Source organism: Spermophilus citellus, assembly GCF_964194105.1.
Source record: "Spermophilus citellus genome assembly, chromosome: 3".
NCBI lineage: Eukaryota > Metazoa > Chordata > Mammalia > Rodentia > Sciuridae > Spermophilus > Spermophilus citellus.
The window spans coordinates 90,000,884-90,017,963 of NC_138184.1; the positions used below are offsets into that span (position 1 = coordinate 90,000,884).

Consider the following 17,080-nt stretch of genomic DNA (forward strand, 5'->3'; position numbering starts at 1 on the left):
TTTGGCCTCCAGCTTCAACCTCCCCCAAAAGAGCAAAAGCAAGATCTCCCTCCACTTCCCCACACAGCCCTGTGCTGAAGAATCTACAGGTGACACCCAGGTCTCCCCCTGCCAAACTGGGATAGCACAGCCCCTCCTGTACCCTGCTGGGTACAGCCTGTCACCAGAGCAGCCTTGCAAGCCAACACAAAAGAGACCAGCCTTCTTTCTCCTCCAAAGAAGCACACTGATGAGCCCACAGGGCCTCCCAGCAAGTGGACTTGGCCAAGTCAGTCCTCAGAGTTCAGTGACACAGCTGAAGGGCAGAGACCCGGACCCTAAACAGTCTCTGCTGCCCACTCTCGGTTTTTTGTTTATTTTTGGTGGGGCTGAGTATGGAACACAAGGCCTCCTGTACATGAGGCAAGCACTCTGCCACTGAGCCACCCCCCAGCCCCTGTTGCCCCTGCATTAATAGACTAAATCATGGATTCAAACAGAACATCTTGGTGGACATGGGCCTCTGGCTTGTGCTCACCAGGGGTATTTGGTGGCTGCAGAGAGTGTTCAGTGCCTTATCTTGGATCAACAACGGATGCCCTGACCTTGACAGTTCCCTGCACACACCTCAAACGTGGGCTTAGGACCACTGCATGTGCTTCCTTAGTCAACCTGTCTGCCCCCCTGGGACTGTGGGCTCCTGAGGACTGGGATACCTTACTCGATAAACAATGAATGGATAGTACTTGGGAACTTCCACTCGGATCCGGCCAGGGCCTCAGGTGACATCAAGGCTGCAGCCCAGCTAAGGTCTAACGCTGCCCAGAGTGCCATCCCAGAGGATGCCAAGATCCTCAGCTCACAAAGCCTCATCTCCTGGCCATGGCACTAAGGGTCCCAGGGCTCTGTCTCCTGGGCCTTGGACAGCCCTTCTCCCTCTAGCCCCCAAACCTCCACCAGTTGAGCCACCCATTGGTCCAGCTGCAGAAATGTTTGATTCCAAAAGCCCCGATTTTGGGCCGAACCATTTGCTGTGTGACTAGACAGGCAGCTTTAAGGAGTCTGTTTCCCCTGAGCTTACATGAAAAGTCGGACCTAGAAGATTTTGTTTTCTATTTTTTGGGGGCTGGGGTACAAGGGATTGAACCCAGGGGTGCTAACCATGTGCTGCAAAGGCCCCTGTGCCAGCTTGGTCTAGGCGCCCTGCACCTCCTGCTGTGACCATCATTTCCCCTGGTCTCTCCACTCCCTCTCTGCACCCCACCCTTAACACAGTAGCCAGAAGCCATCCTTTTATAATACAAGTTGGATACTGGCCCTTGACTTCAGCAGCTTCGCAGCACCTCAGAGTCAAGGTCAAAGCCCCGACCTGACCTACAAGGCCCTACTCCATGCAGGCTCATTTTTCTTTGACCTCCTCCCCTTACTTACTCCAGCTTCTTGAACAGCTCCTGCCTCAGGGCCTTTGCACAGGCTGTCTGCTCTGCCCATATGTTCTTCCCCAGGGGACCTTCCTGGCTCTCTCCCTCACCTTTTCCAGGCCTTTGTGTCATTGTCCCTTCTTAGGCCTTCTTTTCAGCTTTGTTTAGCTTTGATCATCATCTAACATCTGTTCCACTCCCTGTTGGTCTATTGTTTGCAGAATTTTTAATGGCTGTCACACACTTGGACCCACCGTGGGGTCACTGGTACTACTACAGGGAACGCAGAGCCACATAACCCTCCCGCTTGAATACCCTCTTGGGAATCCCTCTGAGAATTCCTAGCTCTGGACCCTCTCCAGGAATAAAAATGACCATACAGCTCTAGGGTTAAGTGGGTGACTATGGAAAGAAAAGAACCGCATACTCTGCCTGAGAGGAGTGGCAGGAGGACCTCCCCACCAATGTCCAGGGAGCAGGAGGCGCAAACAGGTGCAGGCAGCTCGGACCAGAAGACAGGCGGGAGGGAGGGAGACACGGCCAGGCACAGATTGAACCTCGGGCAAGCATGGCACAGGCCCTGTGGCGGCACCGCACTTAGGGACAGGCCGGTGTCTGGTCCCCAGCACCCATGCCACTCACCCCTCTCCTCTCACCGCTCGGCCTCGGGAGCCAGGTGCTGCGGAAGGCAGTGCAGCAAATGGTTCTCACTGACCCTCTGTGACTGACTGCTGTCCTGCCTGGGCGGAAGGCTGAAGGACGGGAGGCTGAAGAGACCAGCCTGGGGGAGGGGCAGGGAGCAGGGAGAGGCCCCAGTGATCTCCCGCTGAAGCCCCTGGCAGAGCTGGAGGGGGCTGGAGTTGAGAGTCAAGCCAGGACATGGACACGGGTCAGAGTCAGGTCCCTCCCAGCTCTCTTGCCAGCATTATGGGGACCACAAAGAGCTCAGAAGGAAGCTCTGTCCTCACAGACCTCAGGGCAGCCTCCTGCTCTGAGGCCTCCTCTCCCGTTGGCCTCCCTCTTCTCTAGGTGGACAGCCTCCTAACCTCTCCCTACCCACCCACCCAGCCTAGGCCAGCTCCCAGGGGGCAGAACTGCCCAGAGGAGGGGTGAAAAGGGCCTGTGGGCTGGCGAAGGTGGATTCCTCCCCGGCCAGGCCAGGACCACCAGGAGCCTGTGTCCCTTGCTGCTCAGGTGGAGGTCCTGCCTCAGTTCTCAGCTCTCTTCCTCCTCAGGAGGCAGTCCCCCTGCCAAGGCCTGTCACGGAGACAATGGCAGGAAACACCCCTCCCACGGGGAGTCCGGAAGGAAGCCACTGCCTGCGCCCCAGACCCTCCCCCTGTGTCTGCCACCAGGTCGCCAGGTGAACAGTGGCTCCGGCTCCACTCAACCATCTCCAACCAGGAGGGCAGCGCTGGGGTGGGGCTCTCCCTCTGGGGGCCCCTTCTTTGGGGCAGACCCTCTCTCTGGATGCCACTCTGAGTCAGTGGATGCAGATTATGGCCAGGCTGTGCCGAGAAACACCAGTGCTGTCCGGCCCCCCACTGCCACCCCCTACCCCTGCCCCACCTTCTGAAAGAAAAGGCTCCCTGCTCCTCTGGAGGAAGGAACTTGTCTAAATATAAGCCCTGGGGCTCCGAGGAGAGCCTGGAGGGGCATTCTCAGCCACCCCTGCCCAGGGCTGCCTCTCTCCACCCGCAACCTCCCTCTGCCCAGAGCACAATGGCCTCTATGCCCATCGTAGCCACCAGCTCCCAGGAGCTCAGGGGGTGATCCTGACCATCCTGCCATGTTGGCGTATGGTGCCAAGAATTCTGTCATCGGAACAACTGTGACGACACGGGGGAGGGGGGCAGCTAGCGTGGGTCAGAGGCCTGCAAAGAGCTTCAGAGAAAAGGAGGTGTTTGAAATGGAACCTGACAGGCAAGGGAGGAGGAGGGAGCCGGGAGACACTGGAGCAGCACCAGCAAAGCACAGAGCACGCAGGGCAGCGGCTCCGGCCTGTGGGGACTCCTGTCTGCCCCAGGCACAGCTGTGTGCCTGGCACCTGGGGCAATACCTGGCACAGGCCAAGCATTCCATAAATATTCAATAAATATTTTCAGGATAAGTGAGTGGATACAGAACTCCTGAGGACACTGTGGGTCCCAGCAAGGACCTCCAGAGGAAGCAGGCACAGGATGTCCTCTCTGCAACCCCCTCTGGAATGCAGCTGCCCAGCAGGAGAAGAACCCCTTCCTGTAAGAAAGGAAGCAGGAAGCCCAGGCTTGCTGGGGCAGGGTCCCTCGGAGCAGCTCACCCAGGTTCCTGCCTTGAGGGGGAGGCCAAGGCCCCCAGCATGTGGCACAACCCCAGTGAGCAGCAATGACCCCTGGAGAAGCCTGGCGTCAGAGCTGAGCATTACTACGCCCCACCCCCACCCAGCAGCTGAGACACCTCGGAAAGTGAACTAAAACAAAACAAAAAGCAAAGACACAACATAGCACCCTCGCCCCTTCACACCCGGGCCTTTTCACAGCAAGGAAAGAGGGTGAGCAGTCGGAGAAGAAAACAGCCCGCAGCGCCCGCCTGAGACTCAGCTGGACACACTCGCCCTGCCACAGGCAGCCTGGGCCCTGGGCACCCTGCCAGGCACCCACCCAGCAAGGAGGGAGGCCTGGGAGGGCAGGAGCCAGGCTGCAATCCAGGCCTGGGCCTGGGCCTGAACCAGGGTCCCTGCGTCAGGGGCTAAACTTGGAAATTCAGACCACAGACTCCCAAGTTCAGACTTGGGGTCCAGTCCCAAAGCCAGCGCTGACTAGCTGTGTGACTGTGAGCCTGACATCTGCCATCTCTGCACCTCAGGTTTGACTCCCTCTTGTGAAACAAGACGCCAGTGGCTGCTGGGCAGCGTTGCTGTGAGACTGGCATAGATGGTGCTTTGAAAGGCCGCGGCCAGCCCCACAAAGCAGAGGCTAGGGACCTCAACTGCCCCCCTCCCCAATTTCTGAGCTTTCCTGGATGGAAGACCCAGGCTCTAGGACCCCAAAGCTCACACTAACCGAAGAGTACATGGGGGCAGGGGGCAGGGGAGTCCAGGAAAGGAGAGGAAACCACTTCTGCTCTTGTTCTAGGCACCAAAGGCCTCGGCATGAACAAAGGGCAGGGTGGGGCATAGGAAGTATAGAGGCCAGACACGTGGCGGGAGGGGGCGGGCGGGGCTCTGCTCTCTGCCAGGCAGAAGGTGGAGGGTGCCAGGAATCTGCCATTCAATCTCTGGTCCTGAGGCGGCCACTAGTGCACTGGCCTCCATTTCTCTCTGGGGAGTAAGTGCCCAGAGGGAGAGTATCCGTGAAAACACGCCCATGCTGGTTTCTGGGCCACTGACCACTGACCACTGACCACAGCTGGTGGGCAACAGGGCGAGGCTGGAGCCAGGGCTCTGCTCTGGAAGGAGCCGCCATCTTCAAGGCAAAACTCCGAGGGTCCAAGAGTGGGTAGCACGGGGCAGGAGTGGCAAAGAGCCACCCAGGGTGCCACCGGGGCCCCAGGGTGGTATCAAATCTGGAATCCAGAGGTACCAGACATAGGATGTAGGTCCTTCCTATTTGAGGAAGATAGACCAATATTTGTAAGAAGCATAATCAATGAACACAACCTACCCCACGTGATCAGATGGTCAGGGTTTTAAGGGAGGAGGAAAGGGCAATGGGCTCCGCACACCCAAACCCTGAAGGCCAGGAGGCTGATCACTGTGTAGGGCGTGGCCTTACCTGCAGGTCTGAGTGGCTCCGTTGATGTCCCTGCCACCGAAGAGGAACGGATCAGTAGGCCCACAGAAGGGTGTCGGGGACCAGGACACACGTGCCAGCATCCTGCAGGAAGAAGCCCAACAGGAGGGAGGTGAGATGACGGGACTCCCAATCACCCATGCTGATCTGCAGGGAGGTCAGCAGAGCCAGTCTCACCAGAGCAACAACGTGAAGCCCGGTCCCCCTGGAACAAGAGGATAGAACGGGACATCTGAGTGAGGGGGGTCTCCACTTTACAAAGCGACCCAGTCCAGGATGCTCTCAGGGAGCAAGTTCTGGCTTAGACTGGTGACGGTTGCACCTTAACACCGCCCCGTGCTGAGGGAACTGCTGGGAGCTGGACCCATACCGGCATGCGCAGCTGCCTCCTTCCCCTCCTGGAAGCCTTAGGGTCTTCACCCAGGAACCCTGTTGGGATCAGAGGACCCCAAACTGTGGGTTGGGGCGGGTGAGGGGCTGGACAACTAGACAAAGCAGGAAGAAGAGCAGGGGTGTGTGCCCCAGAGCACTCAGTCAGAAGATGTAGGACCTCCAGCTGGACCATGGGACGGGACGCCCCCTCTGCCAGCACCAAGGCCAAGATGAGCACACAATGGAACTGCAAGAGAGAGAGGCCTCCAGGGACTCCTGAGTCCAACCGACCCCACAGATGCCACTGAAGCTGCCACCCAGTCTGGGGCTCCAACAGGGACCCAGGACACCCCCAGGCTACAGTGCAGCACAAGACATCCTGGAATCCCTGTACCTATGTGCAGGGAGCAGGCAGTGGCCTGGGAGGCACCCCTGATGACCACGGCCAGAAGGCAGCTCCCTTGCAGGCTGTGGATGCTGGATGGGTCCAGGAGCCGAAGCCCCAAATCCAGGACAGCCCTGCTTTACAGGCTGAGCCAGGCGCCCTGGCCCCTCAGGCACCCGTCTGTGCTCCTAGAGGGTGAGCAGGTCTTGACAGGTATACGCCAACCCCAGGGGAACTGAATGGAGGCTCGGAATGACAAAGTGATCAACTGCCAGCGAGCAGCACAGATGCAGGAGCCAGAGCAGGAGAGGAGGGAATGGGAGGCGCAGAGAGCCTGGTGCAGGCAGTGGGCGGTGCGGGAACGGGCTCTTCACACACGCCCCCACCAGCCCACGCTCCCAGGGAAGCCACAGCCAGGGCTGCAGACAGCTTCTGAGGACCTAGGCTCCTCGGCAGCCCGCCTCCGCCCTCAGCTCCAGGGCCTCAGTCCGTGACCACATGGACCCTGCACAATAAAGCATCCCAGGTCCTAGAGGGCCCTGCAGAGCAGGTGCGGCTCCCGGGCTCCTGCACACTGCTCAGGGGCCTCTGCAGGGCCCTACACCTGCTTCTCAGGGTCACTGCCACCCCAACACAGCAGAGTCAGCAACGTCCCCCCACTGGGAGGTCAGGAAACCCACACAGGCTGAGTGCTCACCACGGTGACACCCCGGCCAAGGGTGACCGGATTTGGCAGGCAAGGCCCCTCCACACCTCAGGATGCCTCCCCGTGGGTGAGAAGGTCAATGGTGACTCACACCCAGCAGAATTAGATCCACAGGGGCAAGGAGAAAAAAGGCGCTCTTGGAACACAAAGAGGGGTGCCAGGGGAATGGTATTTCTGATCCCCCCCTCCAAAATAAGTATTTTTAAAGTCCAATAAGTGAAGGCAGGATCTGGTGAGGAGCCAGATCAGCAGGGCACAAAATACCCCCGCAATGACATGGAAAGCTGCTGACCCCCTCACATAAAGTCCACACCCTGAAGGGAAACGAAACCCACAACAACACGGGATTCCTTGCTGAGAGCCCTGGAGGCACCCTGATGACCATAGCCAAGGTCCTGGGGCCAAAGGTCTGAAACCAAGTGACATCCCCACTCCCCCACCCCACCCCCCACTTGCTGGGCCCAGGGACTAAAGGAAAGCCCTCCACCCCTGAGAGTTTTCAATCTACGCCTTCACTGTGCCTCTCAAAGGACGTGGGGAATCACAGGGGACAGAAAACAAAACAAAAACAGCCTCGGAGACCCACAAGAACAGCAGAAGTCAGAACTGCTTCCCTAAACATCTCTCAGCTCCCTGGTGCCGAGTGGGGCGGTGGGAGTGAACGAGTAAGTGAATCTGTTTCTCTATACGGTTTCTATTAATAGCCTATCAGTTTCTCCTCATCCCCACTAAATAAATGTCAAACAAACACTTAAAGAATACCGGCTTGAAGGGGCGCCAAGCTGCAAGCCTACCCAGACGTCTGCGTGTCTCGAGCTGGCCCTGGCTGGGAGCTCGAGTTCCAAGCAAGTGGGTAGTGTCATGAGCTGGCCTCACCCCTGGTCGACATGGAGCCTGAGGCGGGTGGCTGGAGGACTGGGGGTGGGGGCTGTGTAAGTGTCCAGCCACCAGCACCACTCACATCTGAAACATTTCATCACCCTAAGAGAAATCCTGTGCCCAAGAGCGGTCACTTCCTGTCTTCCCTCCTCCGGGCCCTGGCAACCACCCATCTGCTTTCTGCCTCTAGGGGTCTGCCTCTTCCGGACACCACACACTGTATTCTGTATCTCTTTGGCATTATGGAACCCACAGGCGCCTTCTGTGTCTGGCTTCTCCACTTAGCATTATGCTTTCAGTTCCGGCCTTTGGCGCACAGAAGTGACTCACTGCTTTTAATGGCCAAGTAATATTCCACTGTGTAGACTGGCCACGTTGTTTCTCCACCTGTCTGCTGTAGGACAGCTGGTTCTTTCTACATTTTGGCTGTTTGAACAAGGCTGATGAGAATATTTGTGAACAAGTTTTCCTGTGGACATGTAATCTTGACTCTTCTGAGTATATATACCTGGGGGTTCCTAATTTTTAAATAAAATAATGTTGCTTAATTTAAATCAAGAAATACATGTGCATTTTGAAAAACTCTCAAAACTCAAAAGAGTGAGTGTCCCTTTTGTCCTTGGACCAGAGGCAAATTCCAGTTCTGCCTGATCCTGCCATACACACCATCCATTTTGAAAACCAGTGCCTGGGAGGGCAGATCAGGCCAGAGTCGGCCTAAGGATGCCAGGGAAGAACACAGGGCACAGCTGGCATCCGATGTCTGGGCGGGTCAGCCACTAAGTGGGAAGCCACTTAGCCTGGAGAGGTGACAAAGCCAGAGGCTGAGAAGGCCTGCAGATGGACAGAACAGACACCTGGTCTACCACAGCCTGGCTCTGAGGACAGAGCAGCACTGAGCCTCCCTGGACTTGGCTTCCTTATCTGAGAGGCAGTGGACACTAGTGGCTATGTCACAGAGCCTGAGTCCAGCAGCCAATCAAAGCAACTGCCTGGTCCAAGCACTGAAGGTCACTGCCTCTGTCCTGTTATTTCTACTCCTCTGCCCTCTTGAGCTGACCCTGCTTCCTCACCAGGAAGGAGGCACCTCCAGGCCCATGAGACCCCCGGGTAGGGCCCACTGTGCAGCCATTTCCAGGCAAGGGGCTCCAGGGGCTAGAATGGCTGCCCTACAGGCCCACCTCCCCACATGTTGGGCCAGGCCCTCCTGGGAGCGGGTCTCCACCCACTCTCTCATCAGGAACAGCCCTGGGCCTCCCGCCTGCGCCTGTGTCCCCCTCCCCCCCCCCCCCCCCCCCCGGGCCCAGGGAAGGGCCTGCCACCCAGACCCCGCGGGGAGGCTGGCTGCTTCTCTCACTGCTGTCCCTTCAGCTTCCTCCCTCTCCTGCTCATGAGCATGCTGCTCTTTCCCAAGCCCAGTCTGCTAGAGGCAGAGGGGCCCCAGGAGACCCTGGGTGAGGGCTCTGCAGTGACAGGGGTGCGAAGGGTCAGAGGGCCACTGTGAGGCCGAAGGACTCCTCCTCTCCCAGTGGGTGGGCGGCCATGGCGGAGCCTGGAGGCATGAAACCCAGACCTGGGAAGGCAGAGCTGGAGAGAAGGAACCCAGCAGTGCTTGCTTGAGTGTGCAAGAGTTCACAGGGGAAAAAAACCAGCACAAGTGCACAAGCGCGCACACGCATAACAAAAAGGAGAAATTCTTAGCCTGCAGCAGTTGGTAGCATTATGTAAAATCCCAAGCCCACAAAAATATCATTTGGATGATAAAAAGTTAAATTTAGCCAAGTACAGAGTGACTAATACTATGAGGGAGAGGCAGCACCCCCAGTTGCCTGGAGCTGATACAACTGGCTTTTGGAAACTTTTGACAAGTAACCAGGGCCTGGTGCAGCACAGAATGACAGATTATGTAATACGAGGCGCAGCCATCAGCAAGCAAGATGCAGAGCAACTGCAGTCCCCTCCAGGGAGGGAACAGCTGGGCTGGGGCTGGAGCTCCTCCACGGGCCCTGCCCAGAGCGCCAGGGCTACGGCACCCATGCATTCCAGAGCATTCCAGAAGCCTTGGCGGGCAGAGCCAGGCCTTGGTGGGGTTGCCTGAGCAGGTCTGCAGAATCCTTCCTCAAGTGGCTGTGATGGGCTGCTCCTCTGGTGGCCTCCAGTGGCCACACCCTTTGAATCCAGCCTGCCCTCCAACCAGGAGTGGGTTGGAATGACACTGTGCCAGCTTTCTACCCATGCCACAGGAGGCCCTGGCCGAGAGGCGAGAGGCGGCCTACAAATAGGAAACTGCTCGCCATGTTCACAGCATCTGCGTGGGGCCTGCAAAACCTGCTCCATCCATATGATGCACACAACTGTAAAGAGTAAGTTTACTTACTGTGCCACGCTATGACACAGATGCACCTGGAGGACACTGTGCCGAGCGAGATCAACCTGCCACCAAGAGATGACCAACGCAGGACTCCATTTACACGAGGAGACAGAGCAGCCAGGCTCAGAGACCAAGAAGTGGCGGGGTGGGTGCCCAGCCAGGGCCACACCATCTAATGACATGGGATTTCAGTTTTCCGTGCAAGGAGTCCTGTGGATGGATGGTAGTAGTGGCTGCATAACTGCGTAGTCACTTGATGCCACTTGGCTGTGCATTTAAAGATGGCTAAGAGTTCAATTTTATGTTTTGTATATTTTTATTGCAATAAAAGAAATTAAGAAACAGGAAGGTGGAAAGTGGCAGGATCGGATGCTTCTGCATTTCCACTCTGGGGGGACAGCAGCCACATAGGGAGCCACCTGCCTGGAGGTCACGAAGCCGTGAAGAACCCAGCCACGCGCGGGCACGCCTCGCCAGCCACAGGAGCAGGGCCACCTGGGAAATGCCTGCTCAGCCCAAGTCCAGCGGTCCCAGCTGACACCCATGATCAGAGAGATACAATCTGCACAAAGCCCGTCCAAACTGCCACTCGCCAGCAACACAATGGCCGAGTCCGAGCCCTCCACTGCAGAGGTAGAGGCCCCTGTCAGGCTCTCTAGGGCTCGTGGGAAGGACATCTTTCGCTCTCCCACACACGAGTCACTGCCAGGGGCAGCGCGTAAGCCAGCCTTGGGAAGAACCCACTGTCCACTCCTGGTGTCCCGGGTGGCTACCGGAGAAGGCTGGTATGAATGTCAACAGCTGTGCCAAAGCCAGAACCTCTTGAGAGACCCCACAGAGGACTCAGGCCACCACCCATCAGCCCGATGTCAGCCCATGGTTTCATTCCCAGACTCCCCATTGCCCTGACCAGAGCAGGAATTCACACACCGGGCAGATGTGGACAGGATGCCCTGTGTGCCATGGGGGATCCCTGGGTGGGGTTCAGAGCAGGGCTCCCACTGACCAACTCTGTGAGGGTTGGCTCCCCTGGCCAGACCCTGGCTCCCCTTCTGCAGGTGAGGACGGGGCTGGATGGTCTCTAAAAGGCCTGTCCATGGCTCCCACTTCTGCTAGCTTGTGGTCCTGACAGACAAGAATGTGGACACACAGCCCAAGCCCTGAACCAAGAACAAGGACTTGCATCCAGGGGCAGACACACTCACTGGGACCCTTGCGATGTCCCCTTGGAGGCCTCCCCTGTGTCCTTCATGAATTGTTCATCTGCTCCACGCCATCTGGCTTTCTAACTGCCTCTTCCTTAGTCCCCTGGAGACCTCTGACTCCTGTGTGCTTGGGTGTCAGCAGCCACTGGCCCTGTTATCTGGTTCAGTGAGTGACACGCAGGCAGTTGGAGCCATTGCTGCCTCTCTGGTGCCTCCTGGGACCCAGCATCCCTGGAGCTAAAAGAGGCCCTGGGACAAGAGGACACCACCCCCAGGCCTGGCCCAACAGAGGTCCCACCCAGTCCTCCATGTGTGCCCTCTTTCCCTCCCTCTGCCTCCCTCCCTGCACCCACCAGCTGACTGATAGATCCAGGGTGGGATTCCAGGGAAGCCCTAGGGACAGTGCAACCACAGTAGGAAGGGCTCAGGTCGCTGATTCACTGCCTGCGGCCACTGTGGCCACCCGCACAGCACTGTCCAATTCAACAGCTCCAGGGGTGAAGAGCAGCCTCAGCACTAGCCGAGGGCCCTGTGGCCCCGCTGCCAGCCCTAGTTATCCTAACTAACCCATACCCCAGACTAATGCTACCCATCGGCATCGAAAGACATGGCAGAACTAGGCCAGGCCCACCTCGGAGCCACCAATGTAGCTGGTAATTCACAGAGGCCAGACACAGGCTGGTTCTGCACCCGGCCATCGCACACTGGGCAGACAGCGGGGCCTGTTCATGCCGTTCCACGCCACCTACTCCCAGAAACCTTACAATGCAGGCTCACTGCATCCCCCACCACCCCAACCAGGAAAGGAACAAAGAAGGAAACCAAAGGAGAGGAAGACAAATCTAGGCTAAGACTCCTTACTGAGGACAATCGACAAGCAAATGAAGATAAATCCCAGCTGCGTGCTTCCCAGTAGGCAAAGCAATGAGGGAAATAAGCTGTGTCAGCACGCTCTACCCAATAGGAAAGCACTCGGGTCACGAGAGGTGAACTTCCCAGGGTTAGGAGCTCTGAGGGGAATAGTCTACAGCTGAGCCCAGCCAGCAGGGACCACATCACCTCAAAAGCTGCCCACTCCAGGGTGTAGGGGCGGCTCTGCAGCACTGCCTGGGGCCTGACTGGCTCTTGCTGGAGAACGCCTCGGTGTAGTTCTTAATCCTCCTTAATGTGAACATGGCAGCACCACGATAATGACGGAAAATATTTACATACCGTGCCGCGATGGGTTGTTTGGACCATCTGGCTACTGGATGCGGTGTGTTGGTGAACACATGGCCCTTCCATGAGGACTGTGTCTCAGCCCTGAGGGGGACGGGCCGCAGGGACCCAGACGTGGCCCTCACCCATTCCCGGTCCCTGCCGCCCCCCACAGGGTTACAGGTGGAGCGCAGGGCTCTCACGTGCCCACATCCCAGGCACGGGCACCTGGCAGTGATGGTTACCGGGGCAGAGGCCTCCTGGCAACTTCAGGGACTGCTGGGACACCTCAGGGACTCTGTCCGATGCAGCTTCTGCCATGCTTTGCCAGCTCCATAGGACTTGGGCCTCACGCAGCGGCACGGCAAGGACAGGACGGTGGCCCTCAGGTCGCCCAGTGGGAGCTCCTGAGTTCCTACACCCCTGGGTGTGCCCTGGATTGTTTTATTTTTCCCAGGGTTGATGCTAAACACTTTTTCTTTTCTTTTTTTTCTTTTTAAGTTTGGAATGTACGTGGGTTTATTATTTTCTTAATTTTAGTAAAGGGGGACAGTCCCCTTCCGAGTCCGTTCTGAAGCAGCAATTGTCTAACGAGAAGCAGGCACTGACCGTCCTTGCGGAGGCTGTGGGCTCCAATCACTGTGACCCTGAGTGCAGACGGAGCTGCCCCCCTGACGGCCAGGAGCCCAGGAGCGCGTTTGTCCCCACAGCGCTGGCTGGCAGGACCCACAGGGCTTTCCCAGGGCTCTCAGCAGGACAGGAGCTCTCGGGTTCAAGGTCTTCTCCTAATGATCTCCTGCTTGGATTTAAAATGCCCCACCTTTAGTGTCCCAAGCCTGGAGAACAAAGGTCGAGGTTTAGGAGCCAGTAGAGGCTCGGCCTGGGTGTGAGCATGGGCAGCACCTGCCTCCTGGGCCTCTGGGCTGTCCATTCACCACGTGGCTCTCAGCAGCTTCCTGAGTGCTGGGATGCGCTGGCCCAAGTCAGGGGCTCTGAGGCCACACACCCTTCAGCGGGTCCCTGGCGTCCCTGGACTAATGGAGTGAAGCCCCCAAACCTCACCTATGGACAGAGGATGGCAATCAAAGTCAGAGCCCTTGGCCAGATGGGGCAAGAGGCTCATCCACTGTCAAAGGCACCCCTGGCCAGGTGAGTAAGCTCATGGGCACGCCCTGGGACAGTGCTAACTCAGCAGCTGCGTCTCCTGAGAACCACCATCTGGGATAACCGATGCTTTCACTCACAAAGCACGAGCCCCTCACTGAGGCAGGGTGGCCATGCAGAGCCAGGTCCCTTCTTTCTGGTCAGAACCTGAGCCCAGCAGAGACATGCCCTCTGAGCACCTGTGCGGGGCACCAGGTAGCCCCAGACAGGACCTGCTCTGCTCCCCTGCTTCTAGGCGAGCCATGCAAATGTTCTTTTTGCAGATATTTGAGCCTCTGAGGAAACAGGAAAATCGAACAAAGACCACATCAGGTCACTGAAGCTTTGCTTGCACTACTCCAAAACATCCAGCAGTCACTGGGGGTGCACTCGTTAAAACACAGGGAAGTGATGCCCCAGAGTGGACCCGGTGCCAGCCCCAGGCCTCCCCAGTTGCACAACAGGGTCTCTGGCCACAGAGCCATGGCCGGCCCCACCCGAGCTCCCTCCAGGGAACCCTCTCTGGGTCTGGCATCGACTGCCTCCCTGTGGCCTCCCAACCCCAGGGAGCAGGCCGGCAGCCCCAGGCCCAGCGGCCTCTCACCTTGAAAGGTGAAATCAAAGCAGCATAGTGGAGGGCTGGGCTGCTCACAAAGCCCCACTCATTCTCTCTATTCTGAGGTCGGACCTTCCCTGCCTCTTCCGGTGCCTCTGTTGATGCGGGGGCAGGGGCCACAGTGACTGCAGCTGCGTGTGGTAAGTAGACCTAACACTTGCCAAGCTGCACAGGGGCCCAAGTCACGGGAGGTGGGCAGCTTCGAGGCAAGTTGGGTACCCTTGGTGCTATGCGAACTTCACTGCCATCCAAAATGGCTCCCGCCCAGCACTAGGCCCATTGCTCCCGCCCTGGCAGCCCCGGGTCGCCTCTGCACACTACAGCTCTGTGGGAGGAATGCCCATACTTGGGAAAACGACTTTTCATTTTACAGGTCCGTGGAGTCCCGCTGAGCCTTCTCCTGGACACATCTGTGTCCCCTACACACAGCTCCCAGGGCTCTGAGCAGGTCAGACCTGTGGGTGTCCAGGGAGCAGCTATGATGGACAAGTGGACAGAGGAGGGGCAAGGCAGCGTCTGCCCACCCTCGCCTCCCACCAGGAAGGACCCCAGACCCCAAGGGCACCCTCTCCATCATGCCCACACAGGCACCACCACTGCAGCTCTTGCCAGGGAGGAACTGCTCACCCAGAACATTGCTCCAGATTTTCATTTCACTTAAAAGCTCTTCCTTGTCTGGGGTTTTAAGGTTAAAAGCCATTGGCTGGCACTCACACACTGTAACCGGAAGTGCACACTGGCACTCCCCTCATGGAGAGCAATTCAGCCATCACTGTCACCAGCAGAAGGAACTCACCCCGCTGACCTGGCAGCTGCACCTCGGGAATGCGTTCTGCAGGTGCGAGCTTGCATTTGCAGGAGGCCCACCTGCTCCAGGCCCCTGCTACAGCTTACCTGCCTCTCTCTAGCACTGCAGACCCCACCAACAGGGAGCTGGCTGGTCCAGTGAAGGGCAGCCATCCGCAGAATGCTAAGCCCATCACTGGAAGAACCAGGCAACTTCAGCGGGCGCGACGGTGCACACCTGTGATCCCAGGGACTCCGGAAGCCAAGACAGGAGGATCGCAAGTTCAAGGCCAGCCTCGGCAACTTATCAAGACCCTGTCTCAAAATAAATTTTATTTTTTATTTTTTATTTTTTTTAAAGAGAGAGTGAGAGAGAGAGGGGGACAGAGAGAGAGAGAATTTTAATATTTTATTTATTTTTTCTTAGTTCTCGGCAGACACAACATCTTTGTTGGTATGTGGTGCTGAGGATCAAACCCGGGCCGCACGCAAGCCAGGCGAGCACGCTACCGCTTGAGCCACATCCCCAGCCCTCAAAATAAATTTTAAAAATGGCTGGGGATGTGACACAGTGCTAAGCACCCCTGGGTTCAATCCCCAATACCAAAAATTAAAATAAGAAAGGGGAAGAAAACGAAGCAGAAGCTGAACCAGGCAACTCTAAGTGAACCAACAGGAGCTGTCTCTGGGATTCACGTCCTGTTAAGTCAAAAAGCAGACGCACAGCCGCAGGCAACTCTGTGTGTGTGTGTGTGTGTGTGTGTGTGTGTTTAAATAATATATATTCATACTACAGAGAATCCCCCAGAAAGCACACACACAAGCCCAGCAACATTGCTGTCTCTGAAGACAGGTGTGGGTATACTTTGGGGCCCTTCTGGGGGGGGGGTGCCAGGCCCAGGACACCACTGGCTCAAACCACTTGCCAAGTGATGCTCAGGACCCCGGTTTGTACACTCCATCACTTTCCTGTAACCTATACCTGAGGGTTTCATAAATCAAGGGACAAATCTAATTTACCTTGAGAACCTTGCCAATACCCAGCGCCACGTCACACCACACAAATGACCTTCGCAATGCTTTGTCATTTCTTTTTAACAGACAAAAGAATGAGTGAGTGAACCACCGTGTGAATGAACACTGGAGGCGACCATCAGAAAAACAATGTTCTTTGCAAACTAGAAAACTGAGCTCTGGGAGGAAAGGCAGGGAAACACCTGATTAGTTGCTGTCTAGGTTCCAAAAGCAGATTCAGGAATATCTGAGGGCAGCGCCTGCCACCAGCCACATGACTGAGCTGAGGTTTGAAGGGTTGAGCAGAGCTTTAAAATTTTTAAATTTTATCTATTTTATGTCTTAAAATGCCAACATTTAAAGTTTCTTTGGAAATAACAGAATACTAAGAAAATAATGAGGGGTCCAAACAATTTCAAAACGTTTGTTGGACGCACGTTACAGACTGTTAATTCTGTGAAGTGTTTTCTATGGTCTGAAAGAATCAGAAAACTGAACTCTGAAGGGGCCAGACTCCCCGGCAAGCTGACTATACTTTAGGGGCTCTCTGGGGACTCTGTGTGCCCGGTGTGGGGAGCTCTTGCCCCGTTAACCCCCAGCTCCTGCTCAGTCCAGCATGCCAGGTGGGATGATAGCCACCTCAGCCACTCAGAAGTGGGCCAACGAGCGGCCAAGGCCACAGAGCTTCAGCGCAGTCGCAAAGCCCTGGGACATCAGTCATGGAGAACGGCACTGGCCCCTCGGGCAGCCGTACAAACACCTGTGGTTGAAATATGGGAAAATGAAAAGCAGCAAAACCACATGGGGGAGAGAAGGAAAAATAACTAGGGGGAGGGGAGGCCACTTAGGGGCTCAGCCTGAGCAAACTGGGGGATGCACCCCATCACCCTCCCACCTTCTTCACCCCTCCAGTATTCACCACTGAAGGAAAGCCAGGAGAGAAGTGCCCCCAGGAGGACGAGGGTGGGGGAGGGGCACAGCTGGCTGCCAGATGCAACCTGCAGGGGATCTCAGGCTTCTAGCAGGCGCTTTGTGGGTGCCAGGGCAGGGCCTGTGAAGTTAGGGGACATTCTGAGAGCCTCCCTCAAAGAACATGAAGAGGATGGTTCATCTGTGCTGGGGCTGCAGTCATCCTTCAGGATGCAGATCATGGGTGTCTGGCCCCCATAATGCAATGGAAGTGTTTGCAAATGTGTTCCAGAACATTCTAGGAGATTCCTCAGAATAACCCTGATG

The 17,080-nt window shown here is 56.8% G+C and overlaps 1 protein-coding gene across 7 annotated transcripts in view; it reads right to left on the bottom strand.

Moving 5' to 3' along the window:
* Positions 1-17,080, bottom strand: part of PITPNM2 (phosphatidylinositol transfer protein membrane associated 2) — a 124,898-nt gene that overhangs the window by 90,308 nt on the left and 17,510 nt on the right. For all 7 annotated transcript variants that reach the window (XM_081287052.1, XM_081287056.1, XM_081287053.1 and 4 more), the window contains exon 2: positions 5,153-5,254. The gene's annotated coding sequence lies outside the window, so the exon portion shown is untranslated. The remainder of the gene's footprint in view (positions 1-5,152; positions 5,255-17,080) is intronic.